Here is a 13,090-nt window from a genome sequence, read left to right as displayed (position 1 = left end):
AAAGAGATTCCAATTTTGCCTGGCAACTACCCCCCATCAGGAGTGAAACTTGAGTCACAGCTGTGTTCCCAGGCCTATCTGCCTTTTGCTGGCCACACTAAGGATATGCCATCTCTCTGATAATTGAATTAAGGGGAGCCCCCACAGAATACAGGAGCTCTGAACAAAGCCCTGTCCTGACTCAGGCAAATGTTTTATTGGCGGGAGTCGTAAATGGAGCTTCCTCCTGGAAGGAAAGGGGAGGGGCACTGCCTGTGAGAGCAAGCTGGCTTGGCAGAACTGGAAAAAACAGAAATTCAACCTTGTGCTGGGGGAAACCACACCCCTTTGGGGCCAGAACATAACTCTAAAAAGATGAATAACTCATAGTACGGACTTGTGAAAATTATTTAAATGACACCATAATTCTTGTGATTTTTCTGCCCACATTTTAAGAGGTTTTTAGAACCGGTGGCATGATCTGGGGGCAAGCTAGCAGTTAAGAGGGTATTACTTAAAATGTATGCATGTTAAAAATCTGACATTTCATCAAGTAATGTCCATACTCCTTGCGCACATGTGTGTAAATTTGGGTTAATGTCCGAAATTGCAAAATCAGTTAAAAAGTGCAAATGTTGCCATTTCTGAATGCAAGCCCCCAGGAAGAGCAGATTTGGACAAGGGTATACCTCCTGTAATGCATGATGGGTGCATATGATTTTAAAACAATATGTACCTCTGCAAATATGTATTTGGTTCAAATCTAGATTTGTATGCAAGTTGACAGGAGGAGTGGACTTTCTGCAGGCTGTAAAATGACATCACTCTGACACAACTTAGCTCCCCCAATCAGGGGAGAAATGAAAGCTTGGCCAATGATAAGTGGAGAGGGGTAGGGGCTAGTGATGCTGCACACACACCCATTTTAAAAACAGATAAAAGCAGACAGACAGGACAGATAGGGACCTTCAAATCCATTTGCAGCTGGAAGCTCTGCCGGGAAAATCCATACTTTACCTCCCTCAACCTTCAGAGAGCAGACATAGAGACTTCAAATCTATCAAATTTCCAGAACCAGAGAGAGAGCAGAGCTGACCCAGATCACTGTTAGCAGAACCAGAGACCCAGACCAGACCAGCAGAGTAGAGCTGACCCAGACGCTGTGCGCAGAGACCGTCCGGGGCGAGTGAAGAAAACCTGACCAGATCCGTGGCGAGGCCCATTCTAATTCAAGAATATAGTGTGAGTACCTAGTAGAACTGTGCAGAACCAATCTCTTAAGTTAAAATAATATAATTCAATCTATTTTAATCTAAGTAGAATTGCCTCCTGTCACCTGCCATTTTCTAGTTGCTAGCTGTCACTTGTCTTTTTGAACTTTAAAATTTCAAATCTGAAAAACGACCTTTATTTAATCGCTCATATCTCCGTGACCGTTTTGCCGCAATCGTGAAAAATGCACTCGCGAATTTGCCGCGATTTGCAAATTTCTCAACGTGTGAAAACAGCAGTTTTCTTGCTTTCAGTTGCTAAAAATTCATTTAACCTGCTAGTTACACCCTAGATCCTTGCTAAAGTGAGCCTGGACTAATATTAACTTGATACCACTCACCCTGAACCTCTAGAGGGAATTAAAAGCATTTTAGCATATTTTTCACTTCATTGCCAGCACATGTAAAAGCATTTTGGGCCTGTGTTTCCAACTTCTGTAGTTTAAGCTTGCTGGGGTGAACTGAATTACAGTTGATTGCATTTCTGAGAACTGTGTGCTTTCCTTCCATTTCCTTGCATTGCATAAAGGGGGGAGGGGATTGCCAGAGAAAAGTGATTACATTGTTTTGTTGAAATCATATTGAGTATTTTCTGTATTGCATTTTCATTCAACATTACATCCATCTGAACTTATATAAAGCATTCTCTACCACCTTCTTCTTCTGTTCCTATTCACAAGTGTGCTAGTGCCAGATTCTCCGTTGTTAATCTTTATCATATCAGATTAAGTGCGATATCCAATTATTAATTTATTATCAAAGTGTGATATATCTATACATTGTTTAATTTTTTTCAAATAAATCTTTTAAATTTGCAAAACAAACCTACTTCTTGGCTCAGTGGGGTCAGGGGGATTCTAAGAGAGGGGTGTTATATAGGGGTAGTCATCCAGAACGCATGAACTGGACATAAAGATATATCAATAAGGGTTTCCATTCAGTATCCCAGACTAGGCATTGACTTAGCTGTAGGGTTGAATTGAATCCTCTTACAACACGTTTAAACTAACTGAATATCTTCATCATGTACGTGGCATAAGTTTCTTCATCTTGACATCAACTTCTTCACCTTCGGCTCAAGATGTCACTTATCCATGGTATTTCGTCTCTTTGTCAGTATTCTCAGGTCATATGTGTGTCAGTCCGGTTTCTTATGACATCACCATTCATCTTCCTTCATTATCGTCTTTGCTTCTTCGGGTATTTTATTCAAACAACCGTAATATTGTTTAGAATGTAGGTATGGCTTCTTTAATGGATACCTTTCCAGGTTGTCTTAGGTGTTGGTATATTAACAGATGCTGTCATCCTGATAGGTACTGGGCAGAGCCCAAGTGCTGCTCTTTGCTGATTTTCCTGTTTCCCATATGTCACATACTTTGGTGTGAACCTAATAGGTAATGGGAGGGGGCAACTGGAGTTGGGACGATACTCAACACTTCCTCTTCAAAGACAACCTTTGTTATTCGCTCTGACCTTTAGGGGTTTGTCTCAGAGTCTATGGTGGTGTTCTTTGCTCATTTCCCCTAATGGAATATTAAACTTGCAGTAATGAGCCTTTCTTGATTTGGGTAATTTTTGTATTCATCACAACTTTTGCTTCAGAAATTTTAAAGGTGCTAAGCCATGTCAGTGACAGCTTGGATTTGCTCTTCATTCAGCTCTTTGGTATGCAGTATTTTGCATCCTTCAGATACTGCACGCTTTCCCCTGGAGTGTTTCTGTCTGATGGAACGAATTGTGGTTGCTCCACTTCCTTTCTCTGCACAGCGGGTGTAATCAGGAACAGTTACATGAGATTAAATCCAAAGTTCTTCCTTACAGGTTCCTGGCCTGAAATTCACTCTGTTTTAGCTAGCCTCAATGGGGTATTTGCCTAATACTACTGTTTAGGAGCTGGGGCTTTAGACAGCCCTAATAATGGGGTTTTGGACACTACTCCTGGTAGCATGCCATGCTATTGTAGGGTGCAGGTAGTCTACTGCAGTGTCTCTGTCTGACTCTGACTCTGTCCCCCTGAATCCTGGTTGCACTCCTTCCTCTATCAACACAGTGGTTATATTCAGGAGTGGTTACATATGGTTGAATGCAGAGTGCTTCCTGACAGCTTCCTGGCCTTACATACGCCCCATTTGAGCTAGCCTCAATGGGATCTTTGCATGTTACTCCTTTTTAGCAGCTGGGAATTTAGACAATCCTTATTAGGGTTGAGTTTTGGACACCCTGATGGGATGATACCATACCTTTATGGGGCAACACAAGTCTGCGGAATCCCACTACGTCCACCCTATGGGAGGCACATTGGGCAGCATCCTAATCAACCCAGTCAATTTTGGCTCACCCACACACATAAATAAGTGGGGAGTTCTACAAACTAGCCGCACCTTACATCACTAAACAGCACTTTATTGGCACCCCTCGCTGGGCTCAGGACAATCAATCTGATCCCACAAATAATATTCTCAGCATATTTGAGAGTAAATGCAACAACCAAGAGCCTCCTGAAGGATGCTTCCCAAAACACTGGGCAAGCAAAGTGACCTCTCTGTATACGATGGAGGCACAATGAATCAGTTGTAAATAGATCCTTCTTCATTTACATGCTCTAGCACCAAACATTCTTCTGACATCTACAATAGAGCTGCTCTTCATCACAGAACCTGCCTATCAGAGGATCAAATCAAACAAAACGTCAAGATTCTCCATCAAAGTTATATGACCATTATTTGCCATAATCCCAAACTCTGAATCACTCAACTTAATATGTTCAACAACTGTTACAGTTGGACATATTCACAAAGTCACACACACCTTTCATGTTGTCTTCTGCAAAAAAGGACATTACCTCCCTTTCCTCCCCAGTCTCTTTACCCATCCCATTCAATATTTTCACAAAAGCACCGGCACGCAAAATCAACCAACGGACCCCCAATGTTAACAAGACCATGGAAAGAGGTCCAACTAGAAATCACCTTGGAAAAACTAGAAGCACACAAACCCCATCGCACAATTAAAATTTAAACCAAATCAACATCCACAACAGGATAAATACCACCCTGAACAGCAGAACACAAACAATCCATTTAGCCTCCCACATTAGAAATAAGTAAAAAAAAATGGTTTGTGCCCAAGGTCAATCACATCATCAAAAAAGAAAAGTGAAAGCTCAAGAACATCTGGAGTATAAACTACATTTTCACAAACAAATTAGGCTAGCATAGGCATTTACGGCTCTAAAGAGCAAAAACTATGAAAGCAAGTAAGCTCATTTCTCACATTGGATAGAATCATTGCAACATGGTGAAAAGGAAGTCTTCAAAATCATCCAAGAATTTAGAATTCCTGCAGCCCAAAGCACAGCTGCAACACCTATGTAAGAACCCTGTGACTCCAGACTGATACACTTTACCAATAATATTCTACAAATCCAAGACCATATGGATATGAAAGATCCCACCTCATTCTACCAACTATGGAAATGCTTCTGACAGAACCTCCTACCCTGACATTAGCAGCTTGTCGTCCATCCGCCACCCATGACTTACTCTCCATGGCCATCTCCAGCAAGCCTGCAGGTTCTCAGGAAGACGTGTGTCCCCCAACTACAGAAAAATATTAACTAAACAACATAGACTAGCCCAGGTTTTTCCAGCCCTGCTATTTGCATCTTTTTCGCAAGGAGTCATTACCCTAATCATCAAAACAGCCTTTGTCAAACCACTGCTTAGAAAGCCCACTACTGACCCAAAGAATCTAGCAAACTAACACCTATTCTCAGGCACACCTCAAATCATCAAAATCCTTGAGAAATTAGTCTACAAACATCTATGGGGAATATGTTGAAATTAACAATTTCCTCCATAAGTCACAAAACAGATTTAGGCCAATGGGTGATTAGAGATTCCACTTTATGTTCAATATTGGACATAATAAAAAATTAGCTCAACCAACACATTGTGCCTTCTGACATTTTGACTGTGTTCAACATCACCAGTGATGAGATCACGCTAAAAAGCCACGTGTGCATTGGAGTAAAGGCAATTGCCCAATGGTGGATTGTCTTATTCCTGACCAAGTGATTGGAAACAACACTCAAGGCCCCTTGAAGGTCATGCCTTAGCAACCTGACATGCGGCGTATCCCTAGTATCCAAATTCTTCCATCCTCTCTTCAACGTTTAAATTAATCTGCTACTGTTTCTTATTGTTTACAAAGGCATCTTTATTTTTCTTCAGCTTCACAGATGATACATAAATCATTTATAAACTTACAAATGTCACATCTGTAGGTTGGACCTCAGCACGTGGCTTGCACATGTGGACTCTTGAATTACACCACCAAGCCCCACACCAATCCCCTGGCCACTCAATTCAACTCTGGGGAAGTTTGGAGTCACAGTGTACTACAATATCACACTAGAACCACAGATGAGAGCCATTAAAAAGAGCTGCTTCTTCCAACGGGATACCATATGACTCCTTAAGTTCTACCTCAGCTTCATGCTCAGGACCCGGGCAGTTATTACACGTGTACTGTCAAGATTTGACTGCATTTAGAGACTATAACTTGGACTTCAGGAAATCTACTCAAAAGACTATTAAGAATACAGAATGTGGCATTCAGATTGCTACTAAGGCTGAAAGGTTACAATCACATCACCTCGGGAATATATAAATATTACTGGTCCCCATTCAAAAGGAGGGTGCATGGAAGGGGCCTGAAATCCATCATAAAGACATTCACACAAAATCAGCCATCGACAATAATGCACTAGTAACAATGGGAAGCTTGAACTGGAAGCATCATAGAGGATCTTTCTTCTACCTATAAGTAACTTAAGTATGGAGGTTTATGCCCAAACATCTGCACACAGAAGAAGACAACTTGACTTTCTGGAAACAACTAAAACTTGGCTATTCAACTAAGACCATCATGCATGGATGGTTACTATCCTTCGATTTGGACTCTCACCACATACTTAAGTACCCAACCCTCAGAAGTAATGCTCACTAAAAGCCACACTCACTCAATGATTACACACACCTGTTACTCCAGACACACTATGCCCTCCAATTTGAATGGACAACTATACACCACCTTCATGCAAACTCATACCAATCCTGCATTGACCCCACCACCACACATCTCTAACCCCTATCTTAACTCACCAGCTCTTTGGCTAGAACATTTTGCCACTAAACCTACCCCGAATCAAGCCTGCACGTACATATTAGGAACCTCAGACTTGGTTCCAGATTCCTGCATGCCACCCACCGCTACACTGGCGCCACCACGCTCTCAAACACTGCAGTACTCTCTAAAAGGGCCCTCACCACCCCACCACCCACCTTGACCATGAACACCACACTCACTACTAGCAATTCCGATCCACACAAAACCATGTTCAAGGGAGCCCTAATTAATGCTAGGTCCATCACTGCGCATGCACTTGACATGGCTGACCTGATCACAGCACACAACCTTGACTTCATCGCCATTACAGAAACCTGGCTCCATGCTGCCTCAGGACCGCTCTTATCATTGGCTTTCCCCACAGGATACACCATAATCAGAAGCAACCGGAAACTCCTGTCAAACTAAAGGAGGCGGTATTGCTTTTATACATAAAAATTCAATCAGCCTTCGTATCTCTCCCACACAACAGATTCCATCAGCTGAATTACTCTCTGTGAAACTAGCTACATCACCTAACCAAACAATCACACTACACTTCATTTACAGGCCTCCCAGTCCAACAACTACATTTGCTGACTACATCTCCTACATGATTGCTGACAATACCAAAATTAAATCACAATTTATCGTACTTGGTGACTTTAACCTTGGCTTCCAAGATCCTAATGATGCCTCAGCACGCGATATCACTAACTCACTATTGAACCATTGCTTTACGCAATGTATCAGTGAACCAACACATATCAAGGGCAGAACTCTTGACTGGTTAACGGATTTAAACTGCGAAATCATTATTGAGTCTAACCAACCATGTGCTTGGACTGATCATCACTTCATTACCTTTGACATCCTAGCAAAAAACGTTTGCGCTACGCAGGACTTCGCGCCTGCACTTCGCATAAGAAACAAGAGAGACATAACATGCAAAAAACTGCTCCTACTTCTCCTTCCTTCGCGCAATGAACATTCTGCCTCTTGCTCTGATCCCACTGTCTTAGTAAATAAATTTAACCAGACGATGCTGAAAGCTCTCGACCTTATTGCACCGATTAAATTTAAGAAACTCACACCACGGGCTCACCTCAACTCCCGGTTCACACCACAGTTAAAAGTCTTAAATAAAGAAAAACGTACCCCAAAAGCGCGTTGGAAAAGCAGCCCGTCTGAAATTAATAATGCTAGTCTTGACTTAGCCACTTTGAACTACAAAGATGCCATCCACCAGGCAAAAAAAGACACTTACAAAAAACGAATCCTTCAAGCCAAATCAAACACTAAAGAGTTGTTCAAGATTTTAAAAGAACTGGAAGCTCCCGCAGCACCTCTTGACTCGTGTACTAAAGATAGTACCTGGCGTGCAAATATTCAGCAAGCACTCCTTGGCAAATAGCCATACTCCAAGTCAAAATTAACGACACAAAAACCTGCCTCCAGATTGACCTGCAATACAAGTCCCAGCATGATAGAACCAAATCCAGCACACACTCCCATAAACCATTTAGCTTCACGTCCCTTTATACTACTCAGGTTGAAAATATCAATAACAATCTCAAACCCTCTAACTGCCAGGGCCATCTGTGTCCAGCCCCCATCATCAAGGAGGCCTCACACAATGTAGCCCCTTTCATCACCACCTCCATAAACTCTTCTTTTAATACAGGTATTGCCCCAGATAATTTGAAGGATGCTTGGGTCATCCCGTTGCTTAAGAAACCTACACTGGATGCAAGTATACCTGCAAATTATAGACCCATCACTACTGTGCCATTCTTACTAAAAATTCTAGATCAAGCAGCCTACCTGCAGATCTAAGACTATTTAGAAACTAACAAACTACTGGGCCTTAGACAATCGGGCTTTCGACCCCGCCAAGGAACCGGAACCACCCTTATTGATCTAAAAAGCCAGATTGAAGACATAAAAGACAAGGGCAAGTTAGCCTTACTACTCCTTCTTGATTTATCAGCAGCTTTCGACTAGGTAAACCATCAAATCCTCTGTCGCCACCTTAAACTAGCTGCACACTTTTCAGACAAAGCCACTGCCTGGATCAGTTCATTCCTTGACAATAGATCCATGAGGGTTTTATCCCCTACTGCTGCCGCTGAACCCTCACCAGTTCCTTGCAGTGTGCCACAAGGATCGTGCGTCACCCCCACTCTCTATGTTGTGTTTACAAAACCACTGTTTGATATTTTGGACTATCTGGGTGTCACCTACACGAATTATGCGGATGACACCCAGGTAGTCATTCCTATTACCGGTGATTACACAGCTGAAACACAAGCTCTCTCTCAATGATGAAAAGACAGAGCATCTCATCTTGGGATTTCACCACAGACTCAATAAACTAGACCCCTCCTTCAAATCCTTTGTCATTGATGGTAACACCTTTAAAGTTTCTAACAACACCAAAATGTTAGGTATCTATCTTGACTCCACCCTTTCCCTCTCCAGACAAACCAACGCAGTATCCTCTGCCACAGTTTACACCTGTAAACTCATCACAGCCTGCCGACCCGTTCTCACACCAGCCAACTGTACCACATTAGCCAGGACCCTGGTCATGTCCAAAATAGATTACTGTAACGCCCTCTATCTAGGAACAAACCAAGGCAACCTCAAAAAGTTACAGGTCATTCAGAATAACACCATTAGAGCTGTATTAAACATCCCCAGGAATCAGCACATTTCTGACACCAGGCAGAGCCTTCACTGGCTACCAGTAGCACAAACAGTTTCACTCAAAACACTTGCCTTGACTCACAAATGCCTGGACTACCAAGCGCCCAACTACCTGGCCTGCAGATTTACACACCACACCTCCAAAAGACCTCTCAGAACTGCCTAGGCCAATTGCCTTTCCATACCTCGTTTCAAGTTGCAGAGATTGAAGGGGAGGGGGGTGAGCTTCCCAGAACTCGCTGCAAAACTTTGGAAATCACTTCTTAACCCTCTCAGAGCCAATCCCTCTTTCCTTGCCTTTAAGACTGCATGCCCAGGACCTTCCCTGCACTAACTAGCCTCCTCATTTGCTCTCCACAGCACTGCATCATTCTGTTTGTACTTAACCTGTTAATTTCTTCTGCTTACTTATTTGTATATACTTTGTGATCGTTCCTGTTACCCTGCTATCCTGTGAATCCTACAGGCCTCCTCTTGCACCTAGACCTCAGAATCTGTATATAATTGTAACTGCTGCCTCCTACTGTATACTGTATCTTAATCTGTATTTTTGCATATGTTCATCTTGTGTTGTTACCTAAAATATGCGCCCTGATGCCTCAGGGCCTGGTGCGCTATATAAATAAATAAAATACAAATACAAAATACAAATGGATAGAGTGGACAGATTGGAAGCAAGAAGGAATGTTTGTATACAATAATATAGATAGATACAGATTAGAAGTTACCAGGAATTTGCACGTTTTCCGAACACAGGCTGAGATTGGAAGAAAAACATGGTTTTCAAGTGGTGTTGCCATGAGCGTGCCAAGAGACAAACAACATTGTGGTGTCTAGTATATTAATAGTCACTTTTATTACACATGAAGCACAATTATAGCCTGCTAAACCATGGATGGGGCTTTTTGAAGTGGGGAATTTTGAAGTGTGTACCCTGGAAACTAAATCACTCTTAGGGGTTCAACATTTTCAATAATGTAGGGACTGGCCGTTTTGACAGGCTAGGCACTATGTGATTAAGTGAACTGCACACACTTTGACAAATTATGAAGCTGGGATTTGAGTCGAGTCTGCAATTTGGGCACTTGATCACGCTGGGGGTACCTTAAAAATTTGTGGCGTGTAAAGCTAAAGTGCAAAAGTAAGGTGTTAGCCATTTAGGGCCCGATTCATGGAAATATCTGTGTGGAAAAAAGAGATATTGCTTGCCAAACTGCATGCACAATCCTGTGTGTCAATTCATGGAATTGACTGTGCAATACCTTCTTGTACTTTTCAGGGACTTCGCGCAGACTCTGCACATCACTGCGAGAGGCCATGTGCCTTTCGTAAAACATCACGCAAAGCATGGGCATGGCTTGTGCACAGAGCAGTCTAGAGGGCGCAACACAAAACATGAGGAAGAACAAGGGATAATATGGGCATTACGAGGGATGGCGCACAGGCAGTCCATTGCACACCCACTATTGCGTGGAACGATACATATTCATGGATCCGAGCATGCAACCTCTCAGTGGGGAAATGGCCACACAAAGCCCTCATACTATCCGCAACCCGAAGGCAGCTGTACAGACATGTGTGCATATGATTCACTGCGCAGAGCTAAGATCGGGTTTTCGGATTTAGGGTTCTGTGTACGCAGCCAGGGTTCCTATCTGACTTAGGAGTGAGCATACGCAGTGTAGTGGGGTGCAGGAACGGTTTACCGGGCTTTGCACACCGATTTTCTGAGTTTTGAAAAGTTACGATAATTTGTATGCATGTTGTCGGGGTGCCAGTAACAGTTACGTAGGACCCTACACAGGGTCCCTGAGATTCAGGCCAGCTTGCTGGGGACCCCACGCACTGTTTGAAGGGTGCATGTATTTGCACCCGGGGGAGCAAGCAAAGGTAGCTGTTCTGGCAATTTTGCTTTGGGAGCATGTCGGGGGCATTCTATCCGCGACTTGAGTATACAGTTACTTCGCGCAAACAATTCCATGAATACACGGAGCTTGCAGATTAAGTACTGCGCGTAGGCTGACACAGAGTCGTTCTCGGCACGCAGGCTTTGCTGGATCTCTGCACACTTTTCCATGAATCAGGCCCTTTAGCAATGATTTTACACTGTAGATGTCATTTGGAAATGTAGAAAAAGCACGAGATGGAATTAACATTTCTGCCTTGCTTTCCTTCCGAAGAGCATATGGTTTAATGCCTGCATATATTTTTCATGCCGGCATTAAACCAATGGATTCCTGTGCAATCTGCCTGCTTTTGCACCCGATAAAAGCACACAGATTTCAAAGGAATCCTTTAATATGCCATCTGTATAGCATCGTTCGCAGGCAGCACTTACATTTTTTTTACAAAGTAGAAAGTAAAAGAGAAAAGTAAAGGGGATTTTGCCTGTTTTCACGTTTCACTTTTAAGCTCTGTTTTGTAAACGTTTAAATTGCATGCAAGGTACCCAACAGCACGTAAGTGCTAACTTAGGTGGTCTCCTGCATGTAATGAATATTGTCTGACACCCATTATTTCCCAGTTCTTTTCGCACAGGAAGGTGACATTATTTGTGAATGTTTGTCTTTCATGGTGTAAAGTAACGCACATTGTTATTCATTAGGCTAAGAGGAATGTATGAAATTGTAAAATAAAACAAAACGTGTCATGAATCATTCTATAAGCATTCGTGAAAAATAACCTTGCCAGAGACCTGTGATGATTGTTTGGCTCACACATGTGTAGGATCCCTTCCACTCAAATGGTCTACATTAAAAGAAAGAAGAAAATGGGCCAATGAATGCCACCAGAACATGAGACGACACACATAGTCATCAAAGACAGCAGAGTACTATGCAATTCAAATAAGAGGCTGTCTCTACGATCACAGTATTTTCCAGTGACAAAGCTGGGGTAGCTCAACATGTTGGTTTTACTGTCTTAAATGTGGCTAGCTGATCCCCTCTCTGGACTAATGCAATATGCTCTTCATTGGGCCTGGCAGCCCACTTTTGATAGACCTCGTTTGGAAGGACCAAGGTCTAGAGCTGCACCATCCTTATGCTACGTTACTTTTTATAATTTCCGCTTTCTGGTGCAGGCACATCATTTTGTAGTACCGGAGGTGTTACTAAAACAAAAATATCAATCTGAATATGTGTATCTGGGTTTTCGGTACTGTGATCTGCTACACAAACATAGATTTCTGCAACAAGTGATCAACACACTGAGCTATTTTCTGTGCCATCAATGCACTGACAATTAAAAATAGGTATTTCAACTTCAATTATTGCAAATCTCAACACCCCTGGGCCCCAGCCTTTTCACACTTAACTCACCCTCCCACCCCCACCTGCTCCCTCAACATCTCTCCTCCCGCCCCAGGGGGATATCCAGCATTGCAAGAATAGGGGGGAGGGTGAGCCACGAAAAAAGTCCTGCTACTTTTCCCCCAAGTGCAGTGCACGCAATTCTGTGCGCCTCATTCATGCCACCAACCCCTCCCCCAAAATCAACTTTAGTGGCAAATGGCATTTTAACACCTACACATAAAAAACAAAATAGAAATGCAGGACCATTACAGATGCAGGAAACTTTGCCCCCTTCTCATTTCTGATCACCCCCATTCACATATCTTAAGGGAAAAAAGTACATGCTAATAGTCCCCCTCCCTCCCATTAGTGCCTAATGGCTCCCTTTGCAGAGCTTTGATGAAACACAGAGCAAAGTGTCTGGTCCCTGGACAGCTGCTCTGCTGCCAGAGCTCTGCAGGATGGTGTCCGAGCAGAAGGACACCTCCCCTGTTCTGCAACCTCATTGACAATGAAGTTGCCAAACGCGAAATATGTCCTGCTGCCAGGACAATGAGAGTGTTGAACAGGAACACTGTGCTGCTCGGCACCCTCATTGTCCTGCCGGGTGGCCTTCCTGAGGGGCCGAACAGAAATGGTGCCCTGCTCTCAAATGCCCTGTTCTGG

Source organism: Ambystoma mexicanum, chromosome 11 (assembly GCF_040938575.1).
Source record: "Ambystoma mexicanum isolate Mex_15411 chromosome 11, UKY_AmexF1_1, whole genome shotgun sequence".
In the NCBI taxonomy this organism is placed as follows: domain Eukaryota; kingdom Metazoa; phylum Chordata; class Amphibia; order Caudata; family Ambystomatidae; genus Ambystoma; species Ambystoma mexicanum.
The sequence above is the reverse complement of the archived record's forward strand: the minus strand, read 5'-3'. Positions refer to the sequence as shown.